At 35.7% G+C, this 21,577-nt stretch overlaps 1 protein-coding gene across 2 annotated transcripts in view; it reads left to right on the plus strand.

The window, feature by feature from the left end:
- Positions 1–619: 619 nt before the first annotated feature.
- The window catches only part of MGA (MAX dimerization protein MGA), a 126,251-nt gene continuing 105,293 nt past the window's right edge, over positions 620–21,577 (plus strand). Inside the window, exon 1 of one of the 2 annotated variants that reach the window (XM_036238242.1) lies at positions 620–731. The gene's annotated coding sequence lies outside the window, so the exon portion shown is untranslated. Of the gene's footprint in view, positions 732–860; positions 1,024–21,577 lie in introns of those variants that run through there. The other variant, XM_036238243.1, reaches the window with a different exon arrangement.

Here is a 21,577-nt window from a genome sequence, read left to right on the forward strand (position 1 = left end):
TGAAATATTAAATTTCGACCAGGAGGTTGTGCATAGGTTACAAAAGTAACTTTCCGATTTAAGACCATCTTTTCTCAGCATTAGCAGATGGTGTTTTTCTCCATTCCAGTATACATAGTATTAGCTTGAGCCAGAAAATGTAGTAAGACCACATCTCTGGCCCCTTTAAAACGCCTCCCCCTTTCCCAGCAAGAGTGGTAACTGTGCAAAGAAAGGTCTGGTCTTCAGTCCCAAGAGAAGTTCTGGTATTATATCCTCTCCCAAGTAAGGTTTGCAGTAAGTAGTATGTAGATTAGCATTCTTTTCCATTGACCATGAAAAGCTGGTAGTTTACTTGTAAGCAAATACTCTTGCTATTATTTATTTTTTGCAGTATTTACTAAGGCACTCAGCTGGCTCTTACTAAATGCCTGGTCCCTGAGGAAAGGTTAAGCGGATTCCCCAAGACCACACAGATAGAACAAGTAGGGGAAGGGGGGATTGAAAGTGCCTGTTATATCCAGTTACACTCCCATAATTACTCAAACCGCCTCATTCCGTGCCCAAGGACCGGGCTTTCAACAGGACAAGAAAGGAATGCCCGGGAGGTGAGAGCCAGGAAATCGGGAGAGGTGCCTTTCCCGGCATGCTCTGCAGCACACCGAGGGGCGCCAGACGTATCCCGGCGTGCATCGGGGAGCGCCCAAGGGCGATGGTTCCCGGCTCCTGGAGGGGCACGCGAAGTTAAACCGGTAGGTGTGAGCTTCCGTGGTTTTGAGACTCTGCTTTCTCGTTTCCCCTTTGTGGATGTAACCCCCTAACTGCAGAAAAGGAGGTCCTCTAACTACCCTCCCTTTCCGCGTGCGAACGACTTTCGGCGCCGCTTCGAGCACGGTGCCAGGTGATTAGCGGTTAGGGGCAGGCCTGAGCTGAGCACGTGACCAAAGCTGGCAGCCAATGACTGGCCGGGTGGTCCAGCAGCGCGAGGATTCCCGGACCCGTGAGCCGAGCAGCGCGTGGGCCCGCTCCGTTCGGCCCCGGCAGGTACGCGCAGGCGCCTTGGTTGCCACGCGCTCCGTTCATCCCCACGCGCCCAGTGGCGTGTACTGGGCGCGAGGTGTTAAGCGGCTGCTGGGGTGTTTTTGTGGGTAGGGGGAAGGAGAGGGTTGAGGGGTAGTGGCGTCACGTGGACGCCACAGCCAATCGCAGGCCGAGGCGCACCCACAGTTTTCCCCGGCGCCCCGGGGTGCGACGTGTTCAGTGAGGTTCGGCTTAGCCCTGACGGCCGGAGCGCTTTTTCGAAGCGCGTGTGCGGCTTGTAAAATCTTGCCACAGGTTTTCGCAGCGTCCAGCCCCGCTGTAAGCACGGACGACAAGTAGTCGGCAAAATGGCTGCTGGAAAGAGTCGCCTAGCAGGGGGAGCGCTGGGGCCGCGTGAAGGTCACATGACGAGGTTGGCAGCGCGTGCTGCTGGCGCGGGGAAAGGGGAGGGTGGGAGAGGGGAGAGGCGTGGCCAGTCACGTGCCGTCGACTGCGCTGGCCTGTGGTTTTTCGTCGCCTTTGCTGCGACCAGATTGTCTGCTTTTACTCCTCCCACCTCGAAGTGTGGCAAGCCATGGCGAGAAGCTGTATCGTGTAGTGGAATGAGCCGAGGCCTGAGAATTAGGAGACGTGGGATCTAAGCCTTTGGCTACTGTTGTAATTAGCAAGTCACGTTGCCACTCTCGGCCTCCATTTTGTCCTGTATATTTTAGCTCAATATAGAATATCTTTCTAAGGTCTTTCATGTGGTATATGATCTCTGTCTAATCCCAATGTCATGCACATAACAAGAGTAAGAATAAGCAAATTATTAAACAATTATGAAACAGTCTCATCTCACCACAAGAAAAAATCTCCCAACAATTCTGTCCACCATTGTTAGAGTGATGTGGGAAACTTGGTAGAAGTAATTTGTTATGATAGCCTGGGATGTTTGTCTATGTTTATTGATAGCATTTAAACTCTTACCTGCCCACTTTCTTATTTGAAAACTTCTTTTAGACTACTAGTCCCTGTGTGTTTTCTGGAAAGAAATCGAGATAAGTAGTATTGTCATAACTATGGAGATGAGGAAACATAATTAGAAGGGACTTGCTAGTGCCTTCCACTTGGTGGGACAGTCTTTGTAAAAAATTTAAGGCTTCCAGTCACGAGCCTTCCGAATTTTTCATGGTTCCCTATTCCCAGCTTCAGCTCTTCATTTTACCAAAGGTCAAGGCCTTTAGTGAAATGAAGCAGGCATACATTATATATTTTTCATATCACTCTTTATGTTTTATGGTACTTTTTGATGTACATTAAAGAGGCTTTGAATGTTGTGGGAATAAAATCTGGAAAACATTGAGCAATCATAATAATAGTTTTCACTTTTGAGCAATTATAGTTAACATCTTCCTAGCATAATACTTTATATGTCTTTATTCATTTAGTGCTCATAACAAACCTAAGAGGTAAGTACGATTATCTCCACTTTACCAATAAGGAAATAGCAACAGAGAGATTAAGTAACTTGCATAAGGTCATATGACTGATAATTTTACAGAATTTCTACCAGAATTCCTTTTGAAAACTTGACAACATGATTCTAAATTTCATTTGGAAGAATGGACCTGTAAAGTAGGAAAAATTTTGAAAAAGTGAGGGGGCACTAGTGAATATACAAATAAAGCTGTGATAATCAAAACAAAAGAAGTAACTCTGGAATAGAGTAGTGGAACAGATTAATCTAGAAATATCTAACGCTATTTAGTGCTATAAAGGTGGCATTTTGAGAAAATTGCAAAATTATGTTGGAATAAATGGCTAACCATTTTAAAAAAGGAATTGTATCTTAAAATGTAAATAAAATAAAAAACGAGGTGAATTAAATATTTCAATGTAAAGTCAGAAAATTACTTAAAAAAATGGATGAACAGTTTCCCAATCTTGGAATAGGATGAGCTGTTGTAAGCATGACTGAAAAGCAGACTCCATAAAGGCAAAGTTTGATAGAATTATTGCATAAAACATCTGCTAGTTGGCAAAAACACTATAAAGTTAAAAGGAAAATTTATTCATTCAGGATTCATTTAACATATTTATTGAGTGCTTACTATGTGCCAGGCAGTTTTTCAGGTGTAGGGGGTCCAGTGATGATCAAAGCTGGGCAAATTGTGGGAAAAAAATCTTGTACTATGTGTTAGACCTAGGTTCATGAACTTAAGATCTAATGGATGGGCAAAAGACATCAGTCAATAGGTAGGTCACACATAGAAACAAAAAATAACCAACAAGGGTAAAAATACATTATTTTTCACTTATAAATAAATGACACAAAATAACTTTCCCCCCCAGTCTGACAGATTGGCATGTATGTAATAAAATGTTAATATCTAGTATTGGCATAGGAATGGTGAAATTGACACACTTGTACACTGCTAATGGTGGCTATGTAAATATGAACATCCTTAAAGGAGGGCATTTTGGTTATACTTACTGAAAGCATTCAAAGCCTATATGGTTTTTGACTCAGCAGCTCTTCTTTGTTAAGGCACTAGTTGGTATGTTCGCAAAGATTTTCATTTAAGAGTTGTCTTAGTAGTGTTTTTTATAAAAACAAAAACTGGAAAAACTTAGATGTTAAATAATAGAGGATTGGCTAAATATATATAGTGCTTTCATAGAGGGAAATACTTTGCGGTTAGTAGACTTGATATAACAAATTTCTATTAATGACTTGGAAAGCATAGTATGTATATTGTTAAGTCTAAAAAGTAGGTTACAGAATATTTGTAGCATAATCACATTTTTGTAGGAATATACCTATATGTGTTTATTTACATAATAGTTTAAAATGACATACATCAAATGTAAACAGTGAAGTCTACAATTATATACATCAAATGTGAACTACCAGTGTGTTTATTTGAATGGTAGGATTTTTTGGATAAATTTAATTTAAAAAAATGTTATTTCTTAGAACTATTTTAGATTTATAGAAAAATTGCAAAGATATTTTAGAGAGTTTACATATACCCAACACTCAGTTTTCCCTATTAATAACATATTAGCATGATATATATGTTATAATTAATGAACCAATAAATATTGATACATTATTATTAATTGAGATCCACAGTTTAATAAAATTTCTTCACTTTTTATCTAATGTTCTTTTTCTGTTCCAGGATCGCATTGAGGATACCATAATACGACGATAGTTTTTTATTTTTTTAATTGTACTGATGCTTTATTGATGGGTGACATTCCAGGGAAGAAGGTGTTAGGGGGAAAAAGGAACTCAGGGAGAAAGTGAATACAAATGAGGAATGTGTTACGAAGATGGCCATAGCTTCATTGTAACAAAGCCGGTTGCTTATTTTCCTAGACATCTCTAGAGAGTTCCTATGAGGCTACTGTCTCTCAGAACCACCCATTACACAGCCATAAGGACTTTTAGTAATCATGTCTCCTTAGGGTCCTCTGGGCTGTGATAGTTTCTTAGATTTTCCTTGTTTTTGATGACTTTGATAGTTTTGAGGAATACTGGTCAGGTATTTTGTAGCATTTCCCTTAATTGGTATTTGATGTTTTTTTCCCTTATTAGACTAGGGTTAGAGTATATACTATCAACATGACTTATTATTCTTGTTATCGGCCTTGACCTGCGAATTTGGTTTTTAAATTTTTGCTTTTCTTTAAATAATTTGTATTACAATATAAAAAAAAAACCATTTGTTATAATTTGGGCATGTCTGTCCCTCTTTATCAAAGGCATTTATGATAAGCAGTACATTGACTAGCTGGATAATATAGAAAGAGGATAATGAAAGTTATAGTCAAAGAAAAATAACTGGCCAAGTTGCTGGAAGGGCTAATTATAGAAAGGAATTAAAGGCAGTGGTACAGCGTAGCTTGTTTTAATGATCTTCAAAGTGGTTTAGAACTCTGTTCAAGGAAGAATGGTCTAGTAATCTAATCAGGAATTAGATCTGAATTCAAGGCTAGGGAAGGAATTATTCAATTATGTATAACAGGATGAGAATATAAATAGATGAGACCAGTTAGGTTAATTTGTTCATTCAACAACCAGTAATTAATGAACATTACTGTATGCCAGATATATTAGGTCTAGGGATTGGGTAGTGAATAACACAGTCTCTACTCTCATGTAATTTATATAATAGTAGGTAATAAACGAATAAATAATATGATTTCAGATATTTTCAAAGTGCTATGAAGAAAATAGTACAAGAAGATAGAGTGTAATGGTGCTGTTGGGTTTGGTGGTTCTTTTAAATAGGTTGCTAGGTAAGACTTCTTTGAGGTAATATTTGAACTTAAAGAGACCTGAATGATAAGGAGTAAGTCATGCTGACATGTGGAGCATTTCAAGCAGAGGGAATACTAATGCACAGACTCTGGGGTGAAAATCAGTTTGGGATTTTCAAGGAAGTGCAGGAAGGCTAGTGTTCTAAAGTTTGGAGATTGCTGGGGTGTTAATTGGTGGTAGTGATGGTGGGTACAATGGTAGGTCATGATATTGGGAAGTTGATGTGACTCAGATGATGTAGAGCCTTGTAGATCAGGAAGGCTTTGAATTTTATTCTAAGTGTGATGGAGCCCATTGGACAGTTTTTATTAAAAAAGATGATACAATTTAATTTATATTTTAAAGGGTCACTGACTGCTATAGAAGCAAGAGGGGCAGCAGGAGACCATTTAGGAAGTCTTTGGAATGAAATGATGAATATGGTGGCTTGGATCAGGGGGCCAATGACGGATGCAATGAGAAGGGATCTGATTCAGGGTATATTTTGAAGGTAGAATTAATAGAATTTGCCGATAGATTAGTTGTAGGAGGTAAGAGAAAGGAATCAAGGATGATTCCAAGGTTTTTAGCTAGAGCAGCTGGTGCTTTGTGCAGAGATATAAAACTGGAAGGAGCTATTTTGGGGTTTAAAGTGAATTTAGTTGGATATGTTGAGTTTGAGTTTGCTCACTGGCTATCCAGGAATACCCATTGAGTAGGGAGTTGACTGTTCAAGTCTGGAACCCAGAGGCAAATCAGGGCTGTGAATATACTATATTTTGGATAGCAATACATAGATGTATTTAAGTGTTTAAATACATAGATGTTTAAAAACATGGGTCTGGTGAGATTAGCCAGGGAGTAGAGAAGAGGGTCAATGACTGAGCCCTGAGGCTAAGTTGAAAGCATGGACAGAGGAATAGATTACACTTAGATTTTTTTTTTTTGTATCTGCATCAGCACAGTATTCACAGAACAGCATCAATATGGTATAATAGTAAATAATGCCTTCGAAATGATTGTAATGTAACTAAGGTTTTTCCTGTTATATGAACTTATTCTTCAGGTTTTTGTCACTGTACTACTTGAAGATTTCTACTTTCTCTCCATTACCTAGAGGGGTAAACTCCAAATTTCAGAGTTTAGCATACCAGACCCATCATTATCTGACTCTACCCTAGGGTTCTTTCCTCTTTATCCTCTCTCCTCTTTATCACTCCTGTCATACCCAATGTGCTTTGTCCAATAGCCCTTTATTTGCTTGGCATACTCTTTCTTCCCCTCTTCCTGCTCTATGCCTCAAACCCCTACTCAGTCTTTGACGTCCAACTTAAATTTGCTATGTAATTTCTCCAGATTTCCCCACATAGAAGTTGGCTCCTTGCTGCACAGTACTTCCTCAGCTTTGTTGTTTGTACTTTAATTTATACTGGTACAAAATGAGTTGATATTTTGACTGGCTTTTTTATTCATTTGTTTCCCCAGTGCTTGGCATGTGGTAGATGCTCAATCATAATGCTCTGAAAAAGTTTGAAAGTTTTGTTTTGCCAAAAGAGAGTAAATAAAACTAGATCTTATAACATACAATCATATGGTCTATTAGCTGAGGTTTTTAGAATTTTTTTTATAGTGATTTTTTGGTTTTAGTGATATTCATTCACTGTGATAGAATTTAGCCAGTACTAATTGTAATGAAACGATGTCAGGAGTCTTACTTAGTTCAGAGACATTTTAGGAATGTTTTAATCTCTAGGACTGAATAATGCTATTCTCTGGAAGCAAGCTATTATAATATTCTTCACTTGCCCACTTTCCCACCCACCTTCTCAGTAGTCAGGAATTCTATTTTAGCATTATATGTATACTTTGAACTCTTTGCTGGAGAAGAAACCTAATGTAATAAATCCAATAGAATCAGCAGTTCTCACTCCAGGAATGTCCTTTAAACTGTTGCATAGAGAGAGGCTTAATTATGTGAATTATAAATGTGAGAGTTTTAGTCTGTGAGCTCAAAGTAGGGTTAATTATTTTGTCATTCAATTGTAGGCATGTATTGAGCACCTACCTTATATGGGCACTGTATGAGGTGCTGTGGGGGACACACAAAAGAAATAAAAGATATGGTTCCCTGCACATGAATCCTTGACAGTTTAGTTGAGGAACTGAAACATAACATTAAAAAGGAATTTAATCTTAATAAGCAGTGTATCGGTAAGAGCAAAGTACTGTGGTATAAATGAAGAACTTTGTATTTCTTAGACCTATAATTATATTCTCAGAGTTATGTGCAGTCTTGCATCAGTTTTCAACATTTTGACTTGACCTGCAAGCTCTGCAATTTCTGCCCTTTTATATCTATAAAGCAAATACATAAGATAGAATGTCATTTATTCTTTATAAGTCTGACAAAGGCATACTTTCATAGTTTTGTTATGTGTAGGTTTTCCTAGACATACTTTTTCCTACTAAGGGCAGGAAGAGAAGAGCATAGAACCTAGAGAGTAAGTTTTGTGTGTGTATGAATATGAGTTTAAAAGTACAGTTGAACATTATGGGGGTTAGGGGTGCTGACCCCTGCGCAGTCAAAAATCTATATATAACTTTCGACTCCCCCAAAACTTAACTGCTAGTAGCCTACATTTTACCAGAAGACTTACCAATAACATAAACAGTTGATTAACACATATTTTGTGTATGTATTATGTACTGTAGTCTTACAATAAAGTAGCTAAAGAAAACATTAGGAAAATGATAAAGAAGAGAAATTACATTTATAGTACTATATATATCTATTGCAAAAATCCATATATAAGTGGACCCATGCAGTTCAAAACTGTGTTGTTCAAGGATCAATTATACTTGTTTTTAATTTGAATTATAAAAGCAGTTTTCTTCTCATTTGAGAAAATATGAAAAACAGATAAGCACAAAGAAGGAAATAAAAAATTTTCTAATATGATAACTATCATTGTTAGCCTTATTGATAGGCTTATAGACCTTTTTTTAGTGTTAAGTTTTGTTTTTAGTAAATAAGACGAATAGCTCAGATACCTTTTGAAACAAGTGGATAATTATCTTTACATAAGGTGTAACTGATCAGATTACTCTCAGTACAATTCTTTAGTGGCATCTCATAGTAAATGGAATCAAGTTGAGACAAGTTCAGATTCTTTGGCTTATCTCATTTACCATGCGTCTCCCTCATATACTTTTGTTTTATCCATACTACATATACTACTTTCAGGCCTCTAGACCAGAGGTTGGCAAACATTTTATGTAAAATGCCATATAGTAAATATTTTAAGCTTTATGGGACTTACTGTTTCTGTTACAGCTACTCAGCTCTGTTGTGGTAACACAAAAGCAGCCATAGATATTACATAAATGAAGGATCATGACTGTGTTCCAGGGAAACTTCATTTATGGACACTGAAATTTGAATTTCATGTAATTTTTTAAAGTAAATTTATTGCGGTGACAGAATTTCATGTGATTTTTGTGTGTCATAAAATTTTATTTAAAATTTTTTCAACCATTAAAAAAATATAAAACCGTCCTTAGCATGTGGGCTGTAAAAAAACAGATGGCAGGACATGGCCTGTGGAGCTGTAATTTGCTCTCTCTTGCTCTAGCTAGACTACCACAGTTGCTGTGCTTCTGTCTATATTCAATACCCTTTTCCCCATTTCTTCCCTAGAATGACTGTCTTGTTCAAATTTAATCTTAGATGTCATAGTCTCAGGGAAGTCAGAGTTTGTTTTAGATCTTTTTTTGGTCATGGGAGTACTCTGTTTAAACCTCTATCATTATGCCTATATGACTGTATATTTTTTTAATTGTAAAAATATATATAATATAAATGTACCATTTTAACCATTTTTAAGTGTACAGGATTTTGGCATCAAGTGCATTCATATTGTTTTGCAACTATCACCACCATCCATCTCCAGAGTTTCCATCTTTCCAAGCCAAAACTCTGTACTCATAAAATGCTCACTTACCAGTCTCCCCTCCCCCTAGTCCTTAAAACCCTCCATTTTACTTTCTCTCTCTGTGAATTTGACTGTGCTAGGTACCTCACATAAGTGTAATGGTAACAAATATTTGTCCTTTTGGAACTGGCTTATTTCACTTACCCTAATGTCTTCAAAGGTTATCCATGTTGTAGCATATGTTAGAATTTCCTTTCTGTTTAAGGCTGAATAACATTCCATTGTTTGTATATACATTTTTTGTTTATCCATTCATTCATAGGTAGACCTTGGGTTGCTTTCATCTTTCTCTACTGTGAATAATGCTGTGAACATGGGTATACACACATCTTTTTGAGCCTCTGCTTTCAATTATTTTGAGTATATATCTAGAAGCAGAATTGCTGGATCATATGACAATTCCATGTTTAATTTTTTGAGGAACTGCAGTGGCTGCACCATTATGACTGAGTTTTTAAAAGTAAACTTTTTTGGGAATAATTTTTGATTTATAAAAAAGTTGTAAAAATAATAGTTTTCATATACCTCATCACCTAGTTTCTTCTAATTTTAACATATTACACTGCTATGGTACATTTATCAAAACTAAGAAACCAACATTGGTATACTATTACTGAGTAAACTCCAGATTTTATTTGGATTTCATTAATTTTTCCACTAATGTTTTTATTCTGTTCAGGATCTAATTGAGGATACTACACAGCATTTAGTCTATATGATTTTTGTTAATTCCTTAGTCCTTAACAAGAGCCTAGTACATAATAAGAGCACAGTATTTATCGAATGAATTAATCACCTCCTTTTAATTTTTCTCTCTTTTTAGGGGGAATGTTCATTAACCTCCCTTTAGATTTATTTAACTAATTTATTTTCCCTTATAGCCTTTCTTTCCTCTTCCCTTCACTATCTATTTCTAAGATAAATTACAGTTTTTTCTTCCACTCACTTTTTTTTGAGAAAGTATTTATGGTGTATATGTATTAGAGACCACTAACTACTCAAATTTGCTCTCCCCTTCTTTGGGCATTTAGCTAGTCAGAATCCCCCAGTCTCCTGTGCAGTTTGATGAGACTCCCTGACTTAAATTTGCTTTAGTGGAATATGAGTGGAACTGGGCCTGGGCTCCTTTTTATGTTTTTCTTTTGTTTACCTCTCCTGGCTATCTGGGATGCAACATCCAAAACAAACTTGGAAGCTTTGTAGTCAAGATGGCGGAGCTGCTGTCAGTCTGAGTCCCAGAATAACTCTGGAAAACAACTGGCTTAATTAGTGACCTGACTATTCACTCACCAGGCTGATATTTTAGGATCTGTTCTAATAAGTATGCTACATGCTCCGTTCTGAATAGTCTTTATATGAACCGAGTATTTATCTGATTATAATTATATAATTATATTGGGAAGTCTCGGGGATAGACAGTGTGCACATGTATGGAGATGTGAAGATGAAGGAGAACTAAATACTCATCTTCTACAGTAGGAAGTTTTCTTTAGTGCCTAAAGAAAAGAAAAGATAAAAAACATATAGTGATATGGCGATACATACCAAAAGTGTCAGCCACAAAAAATTGAAAATTTTGCTTCTGGGTATTGGAAAATTGTTGGGGTAGAGGATCATTGTTTCTTTTTTGTAATATGCTTTTATACTTATTCAATTCTTTAATCTCTGTTAATGGATAACTTTGATAAAAAACAAAAACTAAAGATATTTGATAAAGAACAACAACAAAAAACCCATTCAAATTCTGATTGTTCTTTACAAAAGCCATGAAAGGTAATCAGTCACTTTTGCTAAATACTTCCTCACTTTGTGAGGAAACTTGTTTCATTGTTGGGTATTTTAGAGGTCAGAAGGTTATTCGTTGTACTGATATGAAATCTACTCAGAAACTTCCATTCCAGGACCCCATAAAGCGTATGGAATCATCTTTTCCTGCTTCCGTGACAACCTTCAAATGACCCTTTCAATATCTTAATGATCCATTACCACCTCTTAAATTTTCTAGGCAGTGATAATGAAAATCATCTTGATTTTGAGACTTATCACCAAATTCTTCCTGGGAAATTGTTCAGTGGCTCATTACTGTTCTTTGGATGTCAATTGGTTGGTTCAACTGAAATTGGCAGTGTTGCACAAACCTCTACTGCCTGGGTGGCCTTAATTTGCTACTGGCATTTCTGTGTGATCTCATCTCTATTGCTGACCCCAGCCTTTGGTATTACCAGTGTTGACCTCGTAACTGCCCTTACTGACCTGTTAGCTTCTCCTGATATCACTAAAGTTCCTACTAAGTTCCCTAAAGGTTGACCTCATGCTTTTAGTTTCTTACTGCATAGATTTTCAAGGAATTTGAGAAAAGTTCTGCTGGGCTTGGTAGTGCACTATCACATGGTACAGGCATGCCAAGATTCCTTCCTTGCCATTAGTCAGTCAACCAGGGTGCCTGAATAGAGACCAGGTACCTCTACTCTCTTTCACCTCTTTTTCTACCTGAGGTTTTGCCTGGAGTGATTGGATATGGCCTGTTTCCTTCTTCTTTAAGCATGTTAGTCCTAATGTCCTGGGCTCCTTCTGTCAGTTCTGAAGTCCTCCTGCAGACCCAACAGCTCACTGCTTACCCTGTCCAAGTTCCTCTGGAACAGGGAATGTTGTGGAAAAGATCCAAAATCAGACCAGCGAGAAACCAAGCAGCACCTGGAGAGTCGGACAACTCAGGTTTATTATGCCAGTGGTGCTGGAGGAGCTCAGTTGCAGCATTCCTTATATAGACCCTTTTCGGCAAGGCCTGGTTGGGTAATTTGAACTCAGGCGGCTACAAAGCAGCGGAGTTGCTATGGGTTACTGGTAATTACAAAGTGTTACAAACCTCCAGTTGCTAGAGGGTACAAACAGTTAACATTTGTAGCTTAGACAGATCAAACAAAAAGGGAGGGTATTTGTCAGTTAATTTCGAGTACAGTCCATGCAGCAAGCATATTTACAGAAGCAGAACAGAAAACTGATTAGCCTTTTGCATGAAGTATCCTCTTTAGGAAATTACTCCCCACCTTGTCCTTTGTTGTACTTATAGCAAAGACTGGGTATAATGTGTTGAAGACTAGAGGAATATTAAGTGAATGGTGGTATTAAAAGTGAAAAATATGAATTAGAGGCAATGTAGCAACTTGGAAAATATGTTCTCAAAATAATGTTAAATGAAGAGTAGGATTCAAATTGCAAAGATCCTGCTTTAAATTATAAAAAAATAAAAATACATGTAAAAATATACATACGTGCACATGGAAATTCAGAGGAATAAAAAGTTACGGTCAGTGATAAGATTGTAGGTATCTTACATTATTTATTGGTTTATTTGTTTATTTGTGTTTCCTACTAGAATGTAAGCTCTAAGAGGTCAGGGATTTTTTCTGTCCTAGAACAGTGTCTGGCTTATAGTAGTTTTTCAGTAAATATTTGTTGATTGTGTAATGAATTGAATTCAGAAATTTCTTTTCGATGGCTTTACTGTTTAATGCTATAATAATGCTTATTAAAATTAAAACAAAAAAATTAAAAAGGAGATTCCCAATGATTTCAACCTTTCTTTAATACATTACAGCTTCTATTTACTCTCACCACCCTTACTGGACTGTTTTAGTCCTTTTAAAAGGTGGTGCCCCAAACAAAACAAAATATAGGCAAGATTTAGGCAAGCCAGGCCAGCATATAGAAGAATTATTTCCTCTCAGGATAGGGATACTAAATCTCCATTTTAGAGTTTTTTGCAGATATGTCTCACTGTTGGCTTATATTGGATTTACTTGGTATTTAAAACTTTAGTTTTGCTAACACATTATAACAATTTTCAACTCTTTTTGCAGTGTTTAACTGCTGATGTAACAGAACTGGCCAGCTTGCCTTTAATGTATTTTTGTTTTTTTCCTGTCTACCTTCATTGAAAGTGCTAATAAGTAACAGAACATTCAAAAGATGGCTAGCCAGAGAATACAAGATGTAAAACCTCTGGAAAGACTATACATTTTATAATTCTTCAAATAGTTTAATGATGACTATACATTTTCTAGGAGCTTTCTTCAGAATTCCAGAAATGGCAGGAGTTAAGTGCTTGGATAAAAATCAGAAACTGATCTCTGTCTCCAAAAAGTATTGAAAACCTGCTTTTTACAGGAAAATGTACCATTATAGCCTTACCCTTATTTTCCAACACTGTATCCAGAATTATTAATCATCAGTTCTCTATTATTCATGGCTGTCATTGTCTCTGATAACCATGGAGATGGCAAATTTTTTTCTGTAAAGGACCAATATTACATGTTTTAGGTTTTGTTGGCCAGAGGGTCTCTGCCTTAACAACTCAATTGTGGTGGTGTATTGTAAAAGCACCTATAGACATAAATGAGTGGACATGGATGTGTTCCAATAAAACTATAAAAACAGATATCGGGCCTCAATAACCCCTATCATCTATATACCACCACCTTTACCATTCTATGAAGATAGAGTAATAGAACTCTAGATTGGAAATTATTTTCCTTCAGAATTTTTGAAGGCCTTGCTTCTAACTTTCAGAAATCCCTTGCTTCTAGCTTTGAGAAATCCCTTGCTATTCTATTTTCTTGATCCTTTGTTTAAACTGGTTCCTCCCTGCCCCTCCTCCTGGTTCCCACTACTTTCTTTGTGCCTCTTACAAAAGTTACTTAAATTTTCTTCACTTTTCTTCATCAGTACAATGGGATAATAATATTTACCTTAGCTTTGTTGTAAGGATGATGAGATAATGTAACGTGCTAGAAACAATGTTTGGCATATAGTAAGCGCTTAGTAAATAGTTATCATCATCAGTATCATTTACAAACTGAAATGCCTTTTTCAGTGGTTTGACAGTCCATAACTACCTGTTAGAACTATGGGGTTCCTATGGCATGGAGTCTTGATTTCATATCCAAAGTCTGGGATAGCCTGAAGTGATACTAGAGGGCTTTAGGGTTAAGGAATGGGAATGAGAGAATCCTATAGCTCTGAGCCTAATATAGAAGTTGGAGTCACATAAGAATTTGGTCCCAAGTTGCATTCACTGAGTTTGGAAGGAGAGGTCAAAGTACATGTGTGTCTTTCATCAACTGGGTGACCCCTTACCAGAATTATGCATGTTTTACAAATTAGCTGTATATTTTCAAAATGAAAGCTTTTTAGCACCGCTGGTTTCTTTTCAGTTATTTTGAAGTGTTATAACTGCCTTTTTATTTTAAATAAAATAAATTGCAACCAGCATTTTATATTGTCACTAAAAATTTAACAATCAGATCAATAGAGGTAACCAATATGGTGCCATTTGAAACAGTAGAAATCGAAGAGCCATTTTTTCCAGATTGAAATATTTTTATGCATACTCTATTTCCTCAAATTCTTGCTAGTTTTGTTTTTTTGAGGACTCTTTCCTTTCTGAGTGGCATGCTAGGAAAAATGTGGATAGCAACAGACCTGCACCATCTTTATGGGAAATAGGGAGTCATTATAAAAATCATGAATTATTATTTAATTAAAAAATTTTTTTCAATGAGACTAAGATTATATGACATACACTTGCCATACCCCAATACTTCAGCCTAAATTTAACTGGTTATTTTACTACTAATGTTTGGTCCAACAGGATGAGAAATTCATTTTCACTCCTGGAAAAATAACTACCTTTTAAGGAATGCTTACTTACGTACCAGTCATTGTGTTAAGTACCATTACCTGATTTAATCTCTTAAGGGGTCGCTTCTTCCTGACCTTGTTCTCTTGTAGTATATTTTTAATATAGCATCCAGAGAGATGCTGTCAAATCAGAGATGCTGTTAAAGTCAGGTCATGTCATGCTCAAATACTGCAGTGGCTTCCTGTTTCTGGTAAATTAAAAGCTAAAATTGTTAACAGTGGCAACTGAGGTTCTATGTGATCTGATCCCTTTTACATCTTTGACCTCATCTTTGACTATTTTACTGCCCACTCTCAGCTCTAACTCCTTAGCCTCCTTGTTTTCCCTTGTTCATGCCCTTTCATTTCTGATTTCCTGTCTGGAATACCGCATGGGTTGTTTCCCCAATTCTTCATGTCTTGATTCAAATTTTGCTTACTTTCCTATCCCTCTGCTTTATTTTTTTCTGTAGCACCTATCACTAGGTAACATCATGTCATATTTATTTATTTTGTTTGTCTTATGTTTCCCTTACTAAAATTTAAGTACCACAGGTTACAGATTTTTGTCTTGTTCATTGCTGCTTCCACATCAGTTAGAACAATGCTGGCACACAGAGTTAAGTGCTTAGTCAATGAGTAAATTGTCACAATGTTATAACATGAGCATTGTTATTACCTTCATTCTCCAGATGAAGAAACTGAAGCCCAGAGAGGTTAAATAATTTGTATAAGGTTATGTAGCTCTTACATTCTGCTAAGTGGCTTTATTTCCTCTTAAATCTAACCATGCCTTCTGTGCTCAGTCATAGGACATTATTTTTGTGTGTGTAAATATCATGTACTCACGTTTTTGTGCCTTCCCTCATTGTTTTCTCATTGTATTCTTTTCCTTTCCTGTTCCCTATTGAGAGATCTTTATTTGCACAAGAAATGGTAATATAGTGGAGTCAAGGGAATGAAGGTTGTTGAGGAGGTGGAAGGATGAATATTGTGAGCTAAGGTCACATAGTAGGAATTGTATGTATGTTTAGGAAGATTTTGGCTAGAGTGAGATTTTGTTTTAGGGGTATGATAGGTGCTAAAATTAGGGAGAGGGCTATGACCCCATTTCTTGGGAGCTTTGAGCTTCAGACTAAGGAGCTATTGCATCTTGAAAGTTTTTGAGCAGAAGAGTGATAATGGATAATACCACTTTAAAAATATTTGATTTTACTGTGGCGATGAGAGTGGGCTTGGAGTGGGAAGAGAATCAAATTAGGAACACTTAGGAGATTATTATACTGCTATAGTTCTGAAGTGAGGCGACAAGGACTGAAGTTGAGAAGTGAGAGCAGAAATTAAAGCACAGAGAGAAGATACCTACAATATGACTTATAAAATCTGAACTACTTTGGCCTACAAATGTTACACGATCTGACCTTTGCCTGTTTGTGCAGCCTTTCCTCTTATTCTCTATACTCTTGCGACACCGGCTGTTTCTTACCTTTGAATAGTCTGTTTTTAATGCCTTTGCACTTGCCTTCTCTTTGCCTGGAATGTTCTTCAAGTCTGGTTCCTTCCTGTCATTCAGTTCTTGGTTTAAATCACCTCTTAGGTCTTTCCTGATCACCAGTTTTAAGCAGCCTCTCTTATTGCTTCATTCTTTTTTGCTATCATCGTAGTATATGATCATTGGCTTATTCTTTTTTAAGAAATTTTATCAGTGACAGTTTAACAGACTAAATACTATTGCACAGTATAAAAAAATTTATATTTTCTTACTTATTTATATACCTTCATATTTCCACATAATATGAATACATGGCTACATCTTATATAAATTGAGATGAATTTCACATAACATAAAATTAACCATTTTAAGATGAACAATTCAGTGGCATTGTTGTGCAACGTCCACCATCTCTCTCTAGCTGCAAATCATTTTATGCCCAAGTTAAACCTCCTACCCTTTAAGTAATTTCTTTCCATCACCTCTTTCCTCCAGCTCCTAGCCACCACCAACCTGTATTCAGTCTCTATGGATTATCTATTCTGAATATCATTTAAATGAAATCATACAATATGTAACCTTTTGTGTCTGACTACTTTCATTTAATACAATGTTTTGCAGTTTCATCCATGTTGTAGTATGAATCACTACTTTGTTGCTTATTATGGCTAAATAATATTTCGTTGTTTGCATAAACTGCAATTTGAATCACTACCTAGTTTTAAAATATATATTTGCCTGTCACTCTCCCTTAGAATGTGAACTCCATTGGAGAATGGACTTTTGTCATTTTCTCTGCTGTATTTTTGTACTTAGAAATGTACCTGGCACTTACTGGATTTGAAATAGGACTTGATAAATCACCTATGTGGGAGAAGCCCTCTGAGTCCAAGGTTTTCAGCTTGGATATCTGTACCATTGACTGAAATAGAAAAGTCTGGAGGGATTTTGGGTTTTGAAGGGAAGATGGAGTCAGGTGGGGGCAGGACATCCAGATGGTGATGTTCAGTAAGTGGCGGGAAATGTGTAACTGCAGCTTGCAGGAATGGTAGGACTGGAGCTATAATCGATTTGTTTTTATTTTCATATAGTGTAACATACATATAGAAAACTGCGCATATCATAAATGTACAACTTGATGCATTTTTACAAAAAGAGTGTACCCTTGATCTAGCACCTGAATCAAGAAAGAATTATTAACAGCACTCATGAGGACTCCCGGTGATGAGCTATATAGTCTTTTAACTGGTATTTGTTCTGTATCCCCTTTGATTATAAACAATGTGAGGCAAGGACCTGTTTAACTTATCAAAGTGGTCTAATAAGGTGATTTTTGTTGATGATTGCTTAGAGGAGTCTTATTTTCATTAGTAGTCAACCCTGGATAAGGAAAGCCCTTTGTCTAGGATTGTATTCTGTAGAACTTTTGGGTAATTTCCATCTAGTCTTTGTTGTTTTCCTTGTCTCTGAACTCCTATAGCATCAGTCTACTTTACTTGATTTATCACTTTAATGTTATCTATGGTTCTTTAATTTTATTTGTGTGTTCAGTTCATATTCCTTATTAGAAAATTAAGTTTTTTGAGGTTGGGAACCTTATACTTGTCTCTGAATTTTTACATGCTGTTACAGTGCTGAGTAAGTGTTAAGTTAGTGCTTTGTGGCGAATTGTTTTGAATGAATGCTAGATTTATAAGTTTGTTATGAAGAGTTCTTCAGATAATAATAAAAAGAATGTTAAAATGCACATTTATGCTCACTACATATAAAATATTTTAAAAGAATGTAAATTGACAAATTTTTAGAAATTAAACTTTTATTTTACCTCATCTTAATTACTTTTTGTGTGATACCCTATTTTAAAGACTAAATCCCAATTGAAAATATTTGAAAACCTTAGATCTTCCTTAAGTAATGTTTTAATTACAGCTGAACACCCTTTAAAGTATCAGAGAGCTGTTAGGTGTTGCTTTCTGTGGGTGACTAAACTAGACCTTTGGATCACATTACTGTTAAGAAGTGACAGGCATGAATTAATATTATAATATTTCTACATTTATTGTATTTTCATAGGTAGTTATCAAATGTCTTTAAATGTAAAAGAAAATTTCCAGTTTTTCATGATACATTTTTATTTTAAAGTATTTCAGTCTTACCATATATGTATGTGTATATATGAAGCTCAGATAGTAGCTGATTTTCTTTGGGCAGCCTTTAAATTCAGTATCAGGTAGGCAAATACCGTGAAGAAATATGTAGCGCTGACTTTGTTTTTCTGCATGACTTGAAAGCACAGTATGAGCCCGTACAAGTGGGTTGGAAGGTTGCCCTGTTCAACTGAAGATTAAATAGCTATGTATGTACCTGAAGCTGAAATTCTATTTTCTATGACACTTTTCACTGGGTCATGGAGAGACCTCCTATGAGGTAGCCACAAATAAGTATCATAATCAGGGAGAAGCAAATACCCTATGTATCTAATTTCAGTGAATTTTTTATCAGTAAAGGTGATTTGTCAAATGTATAATTAAATGCAATTTAACTTTTATACTTTTATGAGACTTTCACATTCATTTCTTTTTGAAAAGTCTTCATCAGACAGGTTGATTCAGAAAATATGAGCATAATATTACTTAATTCTATATATTTCCCAATTTTTTTGTTAATTTTATTTTTAAACATATAAGTAATACATTATTTTTATAGTAAAAAATCAAATGATACAGAAGTTTATAGATTAGGAAAAAAAAAATCCTTTTTGCTTTTCCTCCCTCCTCTTATCTTTCTCCTCTCCCATCAATACTGCTGTTGCTGTTAATAACTTGGTATGCATCTTTTTAAACCTTTTTCATTTGCATTTACATATATAGTAGTCCCTCATTATCTTTGAGGATACATTCTAAAACCCCCAGTGGATGCTTGAAACCGTGGATAGTACTGAACCCTATATACACTAAGTTTTCTTTTACATACATACCTTTTCACTTAAAGGAAGCACTTTATGGGTTCTCTTTGGCCTATCTGAATTGCCATCATTGCTACCCTTGCACTTTGGAGCCATTATTAAGTCAAATAAAGGTTACTTGAACAAAAGCACTGTGATACCTTGACAGTTGATATGTTAACTTAGACACAACTAAGTGACTTAACTGGGTTTGGGGGTGGTGGTACAGGGTAGTGGGTAGTGATAGCATGGGTATGTGGGACAAAAGCATGATTTGTGTCCTGGGCATGCTAAAGTGAGATGGTGTGAGATTTTATCACACTACTCGGAATGGCATGCACTTTAAAACTTATGAATTGTTTATTTCTGGAATTTTTCATTTAATATTTTTGGACTGAGGCTGACTGTAAGTAACTGAAAAACCATGGGAAGTGAAATTGCAGATCAGGAGGATTACTCTGTGTGTGTGTGTGTGTGTGTGTGTGTGTGTGTACACATACATATAGTTGTTCTTTTAATCCTGAATGGAAAATCAAGATTTTTCTTTTTCCACTGAATGTGTTTTAGAGATCTTTCCTTATTTGTATATATAATTTTATCTAATACTATTGTAAAGTATGGTTGTTTCATAATTATTTAACCATTACTTAAATGTCCTTAAGTATATTTTCCAGATTATTTCAATCATAACTATAGTGAAATCCATGTTAATATTTGTTGTTTATATATTTTTGTGTCAATGTTCATATTTCTAGACATGATAGATACCAAGAAGTGAAATTGCTATGTTGAACCTATGTGCTTTTAGAATTTGATAAGTGTTGTCAAATTGTAGAGCTAATATGCCAATATATCTTTCTACACATAATGTATGAGAGTACCTACTTCTCCCTACCTCCTGCCAAATTATTTCCTGGTCTGAAAAAGAACTGCTATCTTGTTTTGATTTATATCTCCCTGATTAGTTGTGAAATTGGATGTCTTTCCATATGCTTATTGCTTTTGTGTTTTTCTGTGAGTTTGCATATTCATATTTTTTGTCACTATGTGTATTGAATACAAATTTTCTTGTGTTCTGGATATTCAGATACTAATCCTCTGCATGTAAAGTATGCTGTTAATATTTTCTCCCAGTCCGTTACTTTTAACTTTTTTGTGATGTGCTCTACTATACAGAGGTTTAAAGTTTTGGTGTAGGGATAGTTCTAGTCTTTTCCTGTATGACTTCCAGGTTTTGTTTCCTTATCCTGTAATCACATATATTCTTTTGTCCTCTAGTATAGTTTTTTAAAAAAACTCTTTTTAATCCACCTCAGTACTTAGCTCTTTTAATTCATCTCAGTTTGTATTTGTATGGCATAAGATAAAGATTTTTTTCCCCATATGGTCAGCCCAGTTGTACCCAATAAAATTAATTGGATACTTTTTTAGTGATTTGAAATGCCATTTTTTTTATTGTGGTAAAATACGCATAATGTAAAATTTACCATTTTAATCATCTTTAAGTATACAGTTCAGTGGTATTAAACACATTCACATTGTTGTGCAGCCATCACCACAATCCATCCCCATTAACTCTTGTCATCTTGTAAAACTGAACCTCAGTGGCTAAAGAACTCCCCTCCCCCTGGGCCTCTGGCAACTACCATTATGCTTTGTCTTTCTGATGAAATATTTCTCTTTTATCATATATTTAATTCCCATTTAGTCAGTATCTGGAGTCTCCTTTCTGTTTTATTTTTTTATCTGTGCATCAGTATCATATGTCATTCCATATTCCTATTTTACAGCTTTTGAGAGCAGGTAGAGAGAGCTCCCCTACTCTTTCTTTTCTAAAATTTTACTGGATAGTCTCATTTTGAGAATTTCTAGTTAAGTTTTAGGATAGATTATTACGTTTTAGAAAACATTCTGTTGGTATTTTGATTAAAATTACATTAAATTTATAAAATAATTTGAAAACAATTCGACATCTTCACACTTGAGTCTAATATCCTGGAATATATTTATTTATTTATTCTTTTTTGTTGTGATCATTTTTAGAGCTTTATGATTTTCTTCATATTGATCTTTTATGCTTCTTATTAGACAATTAAAACTAATCTCCTTTGGCTCATTTTATTTTTGTAAAGCTTTAAGAGAAAAGAAAAACCTAAAAT

Source organism: Rousettus aegyptiacus, unplaced genomic scaffold (genome assembly GCF_014176215.1).
Source record: "Rousettus aegyptiacus isolate mRouAeg1 unplaced genomic scaffold, mRouAeg1.p scaffold_m13_p_3, whole genome shotgun sequence".
In the NCBI taxonomy this organism is placed as follows: Eukaryota; Metazoa; Chordata; class Mammalia; order Chiroptera; family Pteropodidae; genus Rousettus; species Rousettus aegyptiacus.